The sequence below is a fragment of the Antechinus flavipes genome, chromosome 1, assembly GCF_016432865.1.
Source record: "Antechinus flavipes isolate AdamAnt ecotype Samford, QLD, Australia chromosome 1, AdamAnt_v2, whole genome shotgun sequence".
Taxonomy (NCBI): Eukaryota; Metazoa; Chordata; class Mammalia; order Dasyuromorphia; family Dasyuridae; genus Antechinus; species Antechinus flavipes.
The window spans coordinates 31,915,210-31,927,854 of record NC_067398.1 but is presented as its reverse complement, the minus strand read 5'-3'; the positions used below and the strand labels follow the sequence as shown (position 1 = coordinate 31,927,854).

The 12,645-nt window shown below is 34.2% G+C and overlaps 1 protein-coding gene across 4 annotated transcripts in view; it reads left to right on the top strand.

Moving 5' to 3' along the window:
• The window catches only part of FOXP1 (forkhead box P1), a 664,237-nt gene that overhangs the window by 295,868 nt on the left and 355,724 nt on the right, over positions 1-12,645 (top strand). For all 4 annotated transcript variants that reach the window (XM_051980779.1, XM_051980771.1, XM_051980761.1 and 1 more), the window contains exon 4: positions 677-737. The gene's annotated coding sequence lies outside the window, so the exon portion shown is untranslated. The remainder of the gene's footprint in view (positions 1-676; positions 738-12,645) is intronic.

Below are 12,645 nucleotides of genomic sequence, written 5' to 3'. Positions count from 1 at the left end.
ATTCTTTGTGTTTCCCAAGGATTTATTTCATTTGCTGAAAACCATTTTTATTTATCTTACTAGCTAGGTGAAGTTTAAAAAATGGTCTCTAAATAACTTCAAAAGGAAATCCCTTCCTCTACCCACCCCCACCCCCAAATTGAAAACTGGTATTTTGATTCATTCGGAAAGGGCTAGAATAGCATAAAGCAACTTGTCTATAATAACTGATTCCCTTTAGGAGAAAAAAGAGAGAGAGGCCTTTAATGAAATTAGGGTGACTGTAAAACATTAACTAGACACATTCAAGGAGCAGTCTGGTTTCCAAAAACAAAGGGTTATGAGTCATATATAATTTGACATGAAAATAAATTAATGCATGTCAAGACTAAGGACATTTAAGAGAGAATAAGAATGTTTCATCTTTGCTTTTTCCAACAAAGTTTTTCTTATGAACTTTGAAAAACCCATCAGTGACAGGGACTGATCAGTTACTTTCTTGTCGCTTCATTAGTTTTTTTGGTTGAGCCTCTATGTCATTCACCATTAAGTATATAAGAATTCTTTGTTGATTTGCCTATGCTTATTCCTCCCAAGCCCTGTCCAGCAAAAAAAAAAAAAAAAAAAAAAAAAAAGCATCAGGATTTGTTGCTAATATTACTGACATTCACATTGTGATGTTCTCTTTTGACTTCAGGGTAAGAAGTGACCTTCTGGGGTGGCTGTAACTGAAGATTGCTTTACAGTAACCTAAAAAGGTAAATGCATTTAGTCAAAATATATTTAAATCTATAAATACACAAATATACATATGTGTGGGTATATAAGACTGTACCTTGCAAGACTATATATTGGAAGCATTTTAATTGGATTGTTTTTTTTTTACATACTTTTTTTTTTTTAATCATAGCATATATTTTGGAGCCCTCAAGAGGGAAAAAAGGTCTTGAATGATGGCTCACAGAATCATTTTTCCTCTTTAAGCAGTAGAACACTTTTATCATCTGAATGGAATGCCAACTTTTTGTTGTTGTTGTTGACTCTTATAGATTTAAAGTTAGAAGGGAATATTAACATCACAAAAGGTGGTGATTCATAAAACTAACTTGCTGCAAACCAGAGTAACACATGTCAATGTCTGTACTGAAGTGGTGTCATCCAATTGATGTTCATCTGGCTGCTTTATAATCACCTTCTTTCAGAAATTAATAGTCAGTTAAGCACCATAGCAACAAGCAACACTGATGTAACCGCTGAACAGAGACTGCCAGATAGATCACTGTGATGTCAGTGCTCATTAGTGTTGTTCTTTTGACCTTGTTGGAAAGTAAAATGATTATTTGATTTTAAATTTAGAAATTTTCAGAGCGACTAATATAGCTTGATGAATTAGGGCTAAATTTAATTTTCTTGAATCTACTTTTAGTGGAAAAATGCATTCTCATTAAAATACGACTATGGACAATGTGTTTTTAGCTAGTTGGTGCCAAAAATATCTGTCTAGGAAAGGCAGGATTCTTCTTATTCTGATTAATTCTCTAGTCCACTTCAATGTCTAAGCTTTATCATTCCAGCATTATTGTTGTACTCACTTGGATTTGGGGCTACCCTTTTAATTTTCTCTTTTGAGAGTAATAGATTTTTGCTTAATGACTGGAAGAGTTTGTTTTCTAGTCTATCAGTCCATATTGTCATTTAATAATGTTTTTTGTGTAAATGTTAAATTAAAGCCCACATAATATAAGGTAGGCTTCATAGTGTTTGTGTGCTTATGAAATAAGCAGAAAGAATGTTGCTAATCTAATGAGAAGGTTCTTGTCTGGGGCTTTTTTTTTTTTTTTTTTTTTCTATTTTAATTGTCTTGTGACCTGTTTCTAGGCCTCAGAAGGGGTGCTGTTTCTGTTTTTGCTGCTATTCTTGTTCTCAATATGTCTCTCTCTCTCTCTGAGTGTGTCTGTCTGTCTCTAGTTCACAAAATTATGTATCAGCAGTAGCAGTGTGACTTAATGTGTACTTTCATTCTAGCATATTTGATTTGGACCTAAAGACATGGATTTCCTTCTTTTAATTTCAGTGGCTTTGTTGATCACATTGAATGGTTATTGGATTTTTAAATTCACTCTATGTTGTTAGTCTGTATTTCAAATAAAAGTTGGGATAAATATGCAGATAATATAGTGGATCACAAATGAAAAACATAGGTCAGTCCACTGTCATATCAATATACCACCAAATAATTGTTTTGAGTGTTTTTTTTTCTCTTTTTAAGAACTTGACTAGCTAGTCTTTTATCATGTTAAATAAACACAATCACAGCCACAGACTGTTGTGTATAGGACTTGATGCATTCATACATTGCCTTCATCGATCACCCTTCAGTTCATTAATCCTACTTGGATTCTATCAAATGAAAGTAGAAAGTTAGTTTGCCACAGTGGATAGAGAATTAGGACACACACCTCAGACCCATACTGTCCATGGAACCCTGGGCAAATCACAGCCTCCCAATATCCTGGGAATTTTTAATTTTGTTATTATTATTATTTTGTCTCATGGAACTCTTTGGTAGTTAAGTGGAGATTATAGACCTCTTCTTAGATTTTTAAAAAATGCATAGAACAAAATATATAGGATTTAAAAAGAATGCTAATTATATTGAAACACAGAAATCAAAAATTAAAAAGAAAAAACAGGTCCACTGACCCCAGGTTTAAGAACCCCCATATTAAGGTGGCAAGTTGCCCAAGAGTTACTAATCTTTATTGGAGGGGAGGGAATTTCTTCATACATAAATAATAGATAACAACAACAAGAAATTATTGAGTGCTGTTCCTACATAGCTTATGGAAATATTCCAGAAAAATTAAATATGTGTAACAAGTGATGATTCTTCACATATTTTTGTGAGAAAGTGAACCAATTATAATCGGGCAAAATTGAGAACTGTTGAGGCTATAATGCCAATATTCCAGGCATATTCTTGGGTGAGGAAAAGAACTTTGGCAATTTGATTCAACAAGCAGTTATTAGGTTTTTCCTCTGCACGAGACACTCATATTAGACCCGGGAAGGCCAAGATCTGTGAAAACCAGCCTTGTACTCAGGGAAGTTGTTTTCCTCATAGCATAATAGCATGTTCACACACATTTGTAAATAAAATTTGAGTAGGCTTTAAGAATTATGGAGTCAGGAAATGCATACAGTTGTCTAATCACTTCATAAAGCACACATTGACTAATTGCATTAATGTTTGTTATTTAAGTTTAGACCTGATTGTGTAATATAGTCCAAGAGGATACGTAATATTCAGCCCAGTCAATCCATGTTCCCTGGGATCTCATGCCTTCTGTATGCAGGACAATCCCAGGGTCCTTTATTACTAAACATTCCTGTATTCGTACTCAATATTCCTGTATATCTTCATAATAGAACTCGAATGGGAGGCATTTAAAAAAAAATGTATAAATAGAAAAAAAAAAAAAACATGGAAAACTTACTCTAGAATAGTTGGTATTTCAAGAATTGAATAAGCTCTGAGTAAAAAGGGCCTTTGCCATCCCTCAGAGGTTAAGCAACTGGAACTGTCAGACCTTAAGAAGAAGTAGATTTCAGATTGAAGAAACTTCTCAGAAAATACATTGATCTAGATTTGAAATCTGGGAATCATTAGCACTAAGTATAGATATAACTAAATGTGCTTATGAAAGGTATGGGAACCACCAGTTGTGTTCACAAAAGTTGCCAGGCAAATTCAGAAAACCAGATGAGGCCATTTTTCAAATTTAGACTTAAAGACCTGAATAGTCATAAATAACAGTGATCATACTTGCTAGTGATATAACAATTTTCGTCCAAGGAGATCGGAGCACTTTATAAAATGTGTCTCCTTGACAGCATTTCTGTGAGGTGGTTGGCATGTATCATTATCCCCACTTTACAGAATGGGAAAGTAAGCATACAGATAGACATTAAGTAACTTCCGAAGGTCAATCAGAGTATCAGGAGGAGTCTCCCTGGCTCTGTCTACAAATGTATCTCTGCCATTGTGTAACAGAAACCTTTGTTTTGTGATTTAAGGCAACATGTCAATAAAATTTTATTAGGTTTTGTCTTTTCTTTTCTTTACTTTTTTTATGGTTCTTTTTTTTCCTTAGCAACTTGCATTATTAAAAGTCTTATCCACCTGACAAAATTCATCAATTTTTAGAGTATTCATAATAATGGTAGAAGTTAATGATATTCTGTAAAGACCATGAAAGAATATAATTAGAGTAACTAAAATTATTTGTGTTCTTCTCAAACATCGTGTTTTGTTTTTGATAATTTTTTTTAAGTTTGTATTTACTTGTTCGTTCAATTTTTAAAAATGAAATCAGCCTATGTTGATTCTGCTAAATGATGCCTTTTCTTTCTCTGTCTCTGTATTTCTCATTCTTTCTCTTTTAGCATTTTTGTCAATAAACTTAGAGGAACTTTATTAGTTTACCCGTCCACTCTGTGCCTACATTTTTGTGCAAGGCAAATATTTGGCTTTGTGTTAAAAAAAAAAAAAAAAAGCTTTTTGGCCATTAAAAATATGGAGTTCTTTTGAAACAAAAGTATTTATGGAAATTAAACACTTTAAAAGAACAAGTCCAAATCCAATCTATTCGGACTGTTAATAATGCAACAGTTGGAATCATTCTTATCCTAGAATAATAATAATAATAATAAAATAAGCTGATTTATCTTTGAATGTAGAGACCCCTATAAGGAGTCAAGACACAGAGGTTGTTCATTTTAGATGATGTCTAAAATGTGTTACTACTGTTTTCCATTTTGAGAAATGATTAATGGGTCAATCAATTCAGTGAAACAGCTTATTTGAGTGATTTGTTTTTTCCTGCTGAAATGATTGGTTACTTGACTGAATCGACCTAATCAGTTTGTTATTTTGTCATAGCATACTTCCTTACACAGAACTCATTTGGTTATTTGTTTTTTTTTTTTTTTTTTCCAATCAGGTTCTATGTGTGTAATCACATAAGACATTTTACTAAAACTTGGTTTTCATAACCTCAGGGGGACTGATTCTTGGGCCCCATGGAAGGACGCCAGCATTTCAGTGGTGGTTGAAGATATAGGCAAGACAAGCCATAAGAAAGATAGTTGTAGTATTTTGTGTGTGTGTGCTTTAGCTGTGTCTGTGCTTGGCACCCTAACAGTTAAACTTCAGTATTTAAATGTTTGCATTTTAAGTTAGCTGTTGTTAAACATTGTTAACCATAATGCTAAACTCAGTTACTCTGTAAACAAGAGCTGTCTCTCTTGAATGTTAGTTGCAAAAAAAAAATGAATTAAAATATTGGTTTTCAGAGAAATATGCTCAATAGTGTTTTCAAGCAGAAGTCATTTGTTGAAATGTACATGAAGGCATATTTGGTAGTAAAGATAAATATTTGCAGCAATTATAAAGTAGCCATATTTTACACAGTGAACAATCAGCAATACCAAACCATATGACAAAAAGGGTTTTCATGGTAAAAGGAAAAATGCTGGATATCTTTACTCTCCTCCCATCAGTCAAAGTCCCATCTGTAAGCTTGCCCTTTCTGTATGCACTAGGGAAAGATACTAAATCTGAGATCTGGCACTTGTGGGATCCCTGATAACAAAAAATATATGGGAAATGCATTTTCTTTTACCAAAAAGTCAGTGTTTTCCTCTGTGAACAATTGGATATGCTTATCCTCACAGGCAAATTGAAAATGAATCTATTTGTGCTAAAGCAGGCATAGTATGCTTGTACAATACTTATTTTTGTCCCGACAAATAAGTTTAAGGGATGATTTCTCTTAGGAGAAAGAATAATTAATGTAATTGCAAATTATTCATCTTTTTTACACTTCTGTTCTAAAAGTAATCTTAGGTTTTTAGCAAAAACATTTTCACATATTAAAAGTATTGCCCAAGTTTGACTTGCTACTTGTAAAATCTAACTTCCATATATATTGAACAGAATTGAATATGTAATCAAGGAAGAAACTCATAGGTAAACAAGAATTCATTTAGCTTTTAGAACTGATATGCAAACAGAAGGATTATTTGAATTTGCTAACTGTTCTTCCTGCACTATGGATAAGAATAGCCTTTTAACTTTTTTTAGTCTACTGAATAATAAGAAATAGTTTTAATTAATTTCTCCTCTTTGTTCAAATGAAATTTAAAAGAAAATCTGTTTTCCTTTTGCATTTGAGGCATTGGATATAGAAAGATATGCAGGAAAAATGTTAAAATAAGAATAAGGACGGATTTCTGATTTCTCAATTTAGAACTTGTAGTTATGTTTTTAACAGGGAAAGTTGAGCTAAAATTATCAAAGAATTTTTTTTCTAAGAAAGATCTTAAATCAATTTTAACTTAGTGTTAGCAATAGCATTTTTATTTCTGTTCTTTGATGCTTTTTGTATTAATACTGTCTTGATTCTTTATTATTGGAGTCTATATTCCTCTATATTAGTGGAGTCAAAGGAAGGACCTTTGTTTGCTTGCTGACCCAGTCTTCATTTTCAGCATCCATTGCCATTGCTTGGGAGTGATTGTTAGGTTATCCTGTCCCATTGCCCACAACCTAGGCTTATTACATGAAATTTTCAGTGCCGAGTAGTCAGTGAGAAACATTAGATGATTGCACAAGATTCTTTGCCTAGTCTGAGCAGAATATGAGGAAATATATTCTGTGATGGAAATGACTAAACTGATATCATTTGGTGGAGTTCCAATATTTTATCTACATGTAATTATTTTTTAAAATTGTTTTCTGTTAATTTCAAATAATTAGCAGATGTTTGGAAAAATTCCATATAATCTCCTAACACCTGAAGTTCTCAAAAATTTCTTAATTTTCCCTATCAACTTAGCTTTTCCTGCCTTGTTTTCCAACTGAACCACCATACTTCTCATCCTTCTTTAGTAGCGCATACTAAGTAGTTTCTCTGAATAGCAGGGATGGGTTTGTATCAGTCCACTTAGATTTTTTCTTACTTGGGTCTCTTCCTTGTGATCAACATCTTGCAGTGGTGAGACAACTGGAGGGTGAAAGCTCAGTCTGTGGCCATCTGGGGATAGGACACACAGACTCATTCATGCTTTCATTAGCACCATGCCCTAACTCACTAAGCTGACTGTTCAGAGAGCACCTATGATCCAAAACATTCAGTCATCGAAAGCCCTTTGCTCCCTACATCTGCCCTACCTTCCCTGGCCACCCTCTGAGCTTAGTTAATGGGACTGTGAACCAGGGCCAGGCCCTCTTTCATGCATGCTGAGCTTCGCAGAACAAACACAGAAAGCTCACCTGGGCAGTAGTGCTGGGAAACTAAGCTTGGCATAGTTCCAAAGGAACTCCAGTGACCAGAACCTGGGTTCTTTCTGCATACATGTCACTTAGCAGTGAGCCATCACTTAACTGGCAGTGGAGAACTGGACATGTGCAAAGCTTCCATCCAGTGATGGAAAAACATGTCATCAACAAAAAAACAGAAGGGGTATTTTTTTTTTAAGTTCCATTATTGGACAAAGGATTGGGGGCACAATTGATAATGGTACTAATTTCTCATGAAGTATAATGACTTAGAGATTCAATATGTTTATTCTTCAACTTGTCAAAATACTTATGGTCATTGAAAACAGGTGAAGCATATACTCCCATTCTGTGTGCTGTTTTTAGCAATGGCTTAGATAAAAGAATGGGTGGGTATCTATTAATTCAGAATTACACAGACCTAGGAAGAATATATGATATATGCTGGATGATGGAATTAGGATTTCAGCTCCCTGACAGATGGAAATGGCGAAATGAGTAAAATAAGATGGTATTTAATAGAAATAAATGTAAAACCCCATATTTAGGTTCAAAAATTCAACCAAACAAGTACAAGATAGTAAAGATATAGGACTGGAATAATGCATTCAAAAGAACTCAGTGGGTTTTCATGGATTGATGTCATCAATATAAGATGGAAGTCAAATTATCTATATTTATATCTATCTATCTATCTAATTTTAGCCTATTGTAACATATTTCCTAAAGTAGAGAAGAGGATGGTATCATGATCCTTTTGTATTCTGCTCTAGGCAGAGCTCATATTGTACTCTAGTTAAGCAGATCCTGAAAAACCATTTGTCAGCAATTTTATAGACATAGTTGGGTTCTGACTACTCCAAAAGAGTTGAATCTCTTTCTTATGTGTTAAATTAGAAGATGTTATAAGCTACATTTTTCATTAAACAACCCTTACTTAAAGAAAGAATTCCTATGGAATCTCCAGTTGGCCTTAATTCTGAAGATGAGTAATTTGCTCTCATGTGAACTAAGCCCACTCCATTTTTTGTCAATTCTGGTTATTAGGAAGTTCTTTCTTAACTTTTCTCTAATTTCCTCCCATTGCTCAGAATTTTGTCCTAAGAGGCCAAACAGAAATAGTGTCCATAATAATTTCAAATATTTGACATCCCTTGTTTCCTTAATGACTTCTCATATATTTGAAAACAAATGATGATGTCTTCTAAGCCTTTTCCATGTTCAGAACCCCTGGGTTCACATCCTCTCACTATCACTACTATCATTAACACCTTGTTTTTATGTGACTCTTGACTTTCCTTCCTATAATGTGGCATATAGAGCTGGAAATAATCCAAATGTGGTCTCACTTGGGCCTAGAGTACAATGAAATTAGCATGTCTACTCTTCTTTTTCTTATCCTAATTATTAGCAAATATTACCCAAGACAGTTTTTTGGGATTGCCTTTTTTATAATTTTGACCCATATTTAGGTTCTAATTGATATTGATTTTTAAAATCTCTTTTCTTTCTCTCTCTCTCTCTCTGTCTCTCTCTCTCTCTCTGTCTCTCTCTCTTTCTCTCTCTCTCTCTCTCTCTGTCTCTCTCTCTCTCTCTCTATCTCTCTCTCTCTTTCTCTCTCTCTCTCTCTCTCTCTCTATATATATATATATACACATATTTATATATGTGTATATGTGTGTGTATGTGTGTGTATATACACACAATACATACATATGCATAGATCTTTACATATCTATATACCTTCACAGTATTGTACATTAGGACATATTAATATTACTAGTTGTTTTCTTTTCCAAGGCTGGAGTTGGATATACTTGGTTACATTTATACTGTCTTGCTGTCGTGTCTACATACCTTGACCAATTGAAAAGTTATATTAGTTGTAAAATATTGAACCTTTTGGTTGGGCTTGAGTGTGCTAGAACTGAGCAAGGCTAACTGGATCATATGGGAAATATACTTGTGACTTTGGAACCATTAGCATCATGCTCTGCTCAGGTGGCTTTGTAAAACATCTTTAATGAATGTCAAAAAGTGATTTATTGATGTTCCTATATAACTCTGGTATTTTGTTCTTAATCATGCAATAAGAATGTGGCTTGGTGGTTAGTCTATGACTCTAGACTGAAAAAAGTATTAGTTTGATCCTTTGCCACATTGCTCTTTTCAGCTCTTAGACTACACTAATATATGTAGTCTTTGAAGGGTTCACTATCTTCCCAGGTTAACTAAGAAGATCAAAGACTCTTCACTTTATCAAAAATTCTGAAAGACAATTGATCCTTTTCAAGATTACTAGGCTTGTCCCAAATATATCAGTGCTTAGAGAATTATAGCTAAACTAAACCAAGAGAATACATCTTTACTTAGCTATGGAGCACAGATAAGGTAGCTTTAGATAGGAAGCAGTCTCTCAGATTTCTTTTAAGACTATTTTGTGATTTCAGCATATCACATACATACCATCATTTCCACTTGTTCAGGAGTATTAAAATTAAGTTGATACTTTTAAAATAATCCTTTGACACTTAGGGCCCGCATTTCCCACTGCAACATGATATAACATATTACATTAACATTAATAACAAAATTTCAGATGTGCCATCTAAAAGGCATTAAATTGCAAAGTATTGCTCCTTTCTCATCTGAATTTTCACTTGGGATTTCCCCACTTCTCCAATTTAGTTTTCAATATCCATGATAAGAATTCTGTGCCCTTTTAATGGAGGGCTATTTCTGATTTTATATTTGCATTTTTAAAAATTTTAGTACACAAACATAAATGCATCATTGATCCTATTGCAAGCTATTGATTTCATTGATACACAATTTAGTCACCAGAATTTATTTTGATTGGGTTTTGATCAGGGTTGTGTGTATTTGCACAGATGTATGTGTATGTGTTTTAATATGGATATATTTAGCACTTTGAGGTTATAAAAATGATAATAATGATATTCTGCAAGTAGTTTCCTATTTCAGGGATTTTCAGTGATGGATATTTTAAGAGATTGTGTTCCAGAACTTGGAATCACAATCAATATTTGTTTATCACATTCCTATGTGCTCTTTGGAAGATTGGAAAACAACCAAACAATCAAAACTGAAGATATGGCCCTTGCCCATAAAGACAGTGCAATTTAGTTATTTAGTTGGAAATGCAGTTATTTTCTTTAGGGCTGATGTAGAACTTATCCCAGCTAAATTAAAACCCACTTGAGAAAGAATCAGATTATTCCCGTCCTTTCTTTTCTTCCTATTTGTCTTCCATTTTATGGTCAGTTAGCAAAATTAAAGTGCAACATGAAAACGAATGATACTACTATTGTTAATAATTAGATATAAAAAAGTTGAAAATTAAATCAGACTGCATTATACATACATTAAACTCCTGTTCAGGTAGCCTTTCCTCAGTGGGGGCAGATGCTCCTGCCTCACCAATGTTAATTGTGCAAAACTCTGAAATTTATAAATGTGTTTAGGAAGGAAAAAGAGGAGGAAGCCCTTGCGTGTAAGGTTTACCACCTGTTGTAGCACTTCATCAAAAGGGAATTTTTATCTCTTTTTCTGGTCATGAAGAGATGGACATGACTGAACAAAAAGCCATCAGTGGTTTGATCTTACTCAGTTCAATCCAATTTAATCCATTTACTATTTATTAAGCCTCTTCTTTCTGCCTGACATTGTGTAAGAACTTCAAGTTCCTGTAAACTTATGGAAATTAGGTTCTACTGGTGAATCGACATGATAAAACAAACAACAACAAAATGAGAAACTCCCAGATATATACTGCATCAATACAAAATAATTTGGTTGTGGGGGTAGAGGAGGGTAGAGGGAACTTTTTGTAGGAAGTGTCACTCAAGTTGAGCCTTAAGGCAATTTATTGTTTGCAAGTAGCAGAACTAAGGAAGGATGACCTAGAAGGGAAGGACAGAGAGTATATAAGTCATAAAGATGGAAGATATTGTATACCGGCAAGAGTAAGCAGCTTGGTTTGTCTGGAACATAAGATGGGACAAGGGAGAGCAATGAGTAATTTGCCTAGAAAGCTAAGCTGAAGATGTATTTTGGAAAGGCTTTAGAAGTCATATGGAGATACTTGTATTTAGAAGGAAGTACTGAATTTTCATGAGTTAGAAGTGACAGGGTTAGACTTCGACTTTAGAGAGATGGGTTTGGCATCTGGATGGGAGCGAGAATGAGCAGCTTTCCTTTGCCCCCTCCTTTCTTGTCTATCTGATGAACTAGAACAGAAGGCTGAAGGAGGGGGTCACACCTCTGGATCTTCAGGGATCAGACAAGTAATATGTCAGGAGCTACTTTTGCTCATGCACATGCACAGGTTAGAGGAAAGAAAGGTAAATGACATATTGAGCATCTCTGGATCTATGTGAATACTGGAGAGGTTTGCTCTGTTATAAGCTTGCTTAGCTGCTTCTAATCAATCACGGAGAGGAGGAGTTTGAAAAAATGAAATTACATTTGCGCTCTCTCTCTCTCTCTTTTTTAACTTTTTCAATTATTGAATTCCAACTGTTTGCTCTTTTGGAAAAGTGTGAGTTCACCAAAATGGAGGACAGCCTTACTTAACCCTCCCAACTGATTGTATTGTCTACTTGACTTCTACCCACACTCAAAATTCTCTTGGAAAATGAGATAATCTTGCATTTCATCACAAAATTTCTATCTCGATAGATTTCAAAACATGAAAATGTAAATCTAAAATATATTGTATCAATCTGCGACATGATATTACTAATTGCACCTTATTAATGAGGAAAAGAAAAAATAGCATAGTGACTTTTCCAAGGTCTAACAGTGAAACCCTTATGGAACTGAGAACAAATCTGGACACCTATTCCCAGGTCTCAATATATTCCTTAGTTACAAGATTCTGAACTGAGCCCTCTGGAGTGACTACATGGATGCTGAAACTGGAGGAGGATAGATACTTAATCTTTAAATTATCTTCTCCTCCCCAGCCACCTTACAAAAGAAGGCTATAGATAAGGAGTGGTATCGCCTCAAACTCTTGACCTCTGGGATGGATTTTTTTTTTAGTGTGGTTGAAGGTTAAAATCAGATCCTTAACTATACTCCAACATAGATTTTAGTGCTCCAATTATTAAAGGCCATGCAGGAAGAATTCAGGCACTTGTGAGTTGAGATTGAAAGGTCTGGGAGCTCATAAGCTTTTTAGAATCTAAAGCATGTGACAGAAATAGTGTCAGGAAGGCTTTTCTAGGCTGTTCATGAGATTCATTGGCTTTATTGTTATCTTATTATAGAACTCATACATAGAAACCACATTAACAGAG